The 3,723-nt window shown below is 38.9% G+C and overlaps 1 pseudogene; it reads right to left on the reverse strand.

The window, feature by feature from the left end:
• Positions 1-1,429: 1,429 nt before the first annotated feature.
• On the reverse strand, positions 1,430-2,065 carry LOC118541027 (phosphatidylinositol N-acetylglucosaminyltransferase subunit P pseudogene; annotated as a pseudogene).
• Positions 2,066-3,723: the final 1,658 nt, after the last annotated feature.

Here is a 3,723-nt window from a genome sequence, read left to right on the forward strand (position 1 = left end):
TAAAATAAGTAAGTTCACAGTATAGATTTATAACAAGTTCTCTGACAACAATGCCATTCCATAATAAATAGAATGAAAGAGAAAGATGTCAGGCACTCCCATGTTGTCTTCTTGGTCTGGGAGCCGGAGGACCACCCACATCCAGCGTGGCCTTCACATATCACCTTGAAGCCACCTTGTCACCACACAAGACCCTCTGATGATCAGGTTTAGTTTATTTGTGAAATGCATGTAGCTGTGTGTTTCCTTTGTAACTGCAGGTTTAAAGGGATTTAGAAGATTCTAGCTTCAAAAGTCAAGCAGGTACTTGACTCAGGTAAGGTTGTTTTGGGGGTTTTTTTGTTTGTTTTTTAATAAAGCAACCAGGGTCAGGAAAACTGAATGTTTTCCCTGTGGGTAGCTTAATAACAAAGTCAATTGCCCGGACAATGTGGGCTGTTTCTACACTGGCAATAAAAACTGTGAAACATTGTCTCGACCGTTGGGGTTTTCCACCACTAAGAAAGTAACCACAATTAGTTTCTCTTTCTTTTTCTTCTTCTTCTTTCTTCTTCTTCTTCTTCTTCTTCTTCTTCTTCTTCTTCTTCTTGTCTTCTTCTTCTTTTTCTTCTTCTCCTCCTCCTCCTCCTTTACTGCTTATATTCATTTAAGAACTTATTTATTTTGTCTGGGTCTGTAACCAGTTATTCATAGGTCTGACTGCCCCTTAAATCCTAACTACAGAGCAGACAACATATTTGAGACATTTCATATCCTTAGTAATTGAAATATTATCCAAAATAGGTGATGAAAGAAATAAATGGAGGTCTGAATAGTGAACGAGAGAATCTCGGGGTAACAGAAAGGGAGGAATATAGTCGGTTAGACTGAAACTAGCTTTTCTAAATTACAACAGACATTTCACCATGATAATTTAGGAATGGAGGGTATATGGATAAATTATTTCCTTTAAAAATGTTCAAAATAGGGGCACCTGGGTGGCTCAGTTGTTAAGCATCTGCCTTTGGCTCAGGTCATGATCCCAGGGTCCTGGGATTGAGCCCTGCATCGGGCTCCCTGCTCAGCGGGAAGCCTGCTTTTCCTCTCCTACTCCCCCTGCTTGTGTTCCTTCTCTCGCTGTGACTCTCCCTGTCAAATTAAAAAAAATAAATCTTTAAAAATGTTCAAAGTAAACTCGGGAGAGCTATGGTCTAAGACTGTCAAGTCTTAACTGATTAAAGACAGCAGTTTATCCCCACCCCCAAATATGTGTGTGTGTGTGTGTGTGTGTGTGTGTGTGTGTGTGTATACATATATACATGCATATGTATATCTCACAATATACTTGTTTTCATTTTTAATCTTTTTTTTTTGGTAATGCAGTATTTTATTTATTCTGTTAATAACTAATACTCAAGAACTTTTATAATATTAATATAACTTAATCTAAAAGAATCAACTTACTTTGTTTACATTTCAATATTGGGTACGAGAGAGTCAAAATAATTATGGTCAAAATTATTATATAAAAAATTATAGTAAATGCTCAGTGTTAGTCTACATACAATTTAGTTTTTGGCATAAAGTTATTTAGTTGCCAGGAAGAACATTTGGTTTACTTCACTAATAGGAATATCTCTTAATGCTGGGATGGCCTCTTCTTGGTATTTCTTCCGCTGTTGATTTTTAGCATAGTTATCTGTGATTGTATGAATGGAGTTGAGTGGAGAGGTACTCATCATGTTTATTCCAAATAAGAGTACATAACCAATTACTACAGTAATGAGGAAGTAGACGGGCAATGCAACTGCCCAGCATTTTTGAGGCCAATAGGTTAATCGTAAGGAGTTTAGCCAAGATTCAGGAATAAATGCCCACACGAGATACAGGATGAAGCCAAATTGGGAGCTTAAGAAAAGAACAAAGCTATAAATTGCTCTTTCTGACAATGGTGACGGTGAATTTTCCACCATTTTCCCTGTGGCTTTAGACAATCTTGGGTCCTCGAAGCGCCCACTCAGGCCCCTCCCGACAGCTCGGCCACTTCAGCACCAGATCCCCCGCGCAAGCCCCTTCCGGAAAGCCTACGCGGGGGTGAGAAACCATTTTTAATCTTCTATGTTTACTTTTATATAATTTTCTTAGTGATAAACTAATCACTTCAGTGACTGACCAGGGTTTAACATTACTCATGCGTTTGCAATTGATCTTTATTGAAGTTACAAAAAAAGGGGAAAAATTTTAAATTTTGTCCTCAAATTTGGAGGTCAAGAATGGAAAAAAATCTAATTGTGGAATAGAAGTAAATAAAAGTCTTCGGCTTTTCAGGGTATACTTCACCCTTTACACATACAGATGTGGAGAATCAGAACCATCTGGGAGAGAAATGCCAAACCCCCTTGCAGTTTAGAATAGCCAGGATTGCATCCATGATGAGCACCTACAGAAGGGCAAGCAGGGACCCACCTGAAGTTCAAGGAAGTTCAAGGCAATGTGAACCTACAGCTGCCAGTAAAATGGAATCCGATGACAGGCGTCTGGGCGGCTCTGTCAGTTAAGCGTCCAACTCTTGATTTCAGCTCAGGTCCTGATCCCAGGATCGTGAAATCGAGCCCCATGTCGGGCTCCACACTGGGCATGGAATCTGCTTTAGATTCTCTCTCTCCCTCTCTCTCTGCCCCTCGTCCTCCCTAAAAACAAAAACAAAAGCAAAAACAACAACAACAACAAAAAAAACCAAAAGGAATCAGTTGAGGTGTTTTTCTTTCCTTCCTTCGGAGGTCTTCTGAGGTGACAGAGAGAATAAGGGACCTGGATGCAGTGGAACAGTGACAGAGCTCGTATTTATTGTTCCAAAGCAGCATCAACGTTACTTTGATTGGGCTATTTGTTCTGAAGGCCACTGTCATTTGGATTTGGCTTGGCTACTGAATCACCCCTCTATTATTGACTTGTGTATTGTTATGGAGCTGATAAAAATGTGTGGGTTGGTTACAAGTTCCAAGGAGCTTCATGCAGCCCTACAGCACAGTTCTACGTGTTCTTTGGAATCATTCATTTTCTGAGTATCAGGATGTGAAAGACTTCTCTGTATAAAATTGAAAATAGTTTATGCCCAAGGACCTGGGCTATTTTTTCTATTCCATGCTGCTGTTTAAAACATTTAGTGATTGTTAATGTTATTTTGTATAAGGAAAACAATGCATTCATCAGTTCAAGACAAAAAATTTTATAAGAAAAACATTTTGACATGTCTGGAAAGCATCATGAATGATGCTGGGGTTTTGATTAAGGGTCCTCCTGTTTGTTTCTTAGCCACATTGAGGTGCAGAAGACCAACACACTTATGCTGCTGGTATAGTCCTCGCCTTTTCTTTTATGCTTTTCAGGCAATAAAATTCAACAAATACTTACCAAGCATCCTTTCATTAAACATTATCTACCTAGACAGCTTAAACCAAAATTTAAGTTAATCTTTATGCACCCTGTGAGTGCTCCTTCACTCATGTACTCCAAGACAGGTTTGTTTCTAGACAGAAGAGAAATTGCTAAAATGAATTAATGCATGATATTCCAGGTTTGAATTACGTGTCCTAGAAAATATCCTAGGGAAGATGTTGTGGGTCATTGGGAGAGGCCTGTATGTTCTTTGTTACTTACCATATTCAAACTCTGAAAAAAGTTTTCTATATAGTTCTCTGTGGCTAAGAGCTTGCATTCCTCCATAGAGACACAGACATGAAA

The sequence above is a fragment of the Halichoerus grypus genome, chromosome 10 (assembly GCF_964656455.1).
Source record: "Halichoerus grypus chromosome 10, mHalGry1.hap1.1, whole genome shotgun sequence".
In the NCBI taxonomy this organism is placed as follows: Eukaryota; Metazoa; Chordata; class Mammalia; order Carnivora; family Phocidae; genus Halichoerus; species Halichoerus grypus.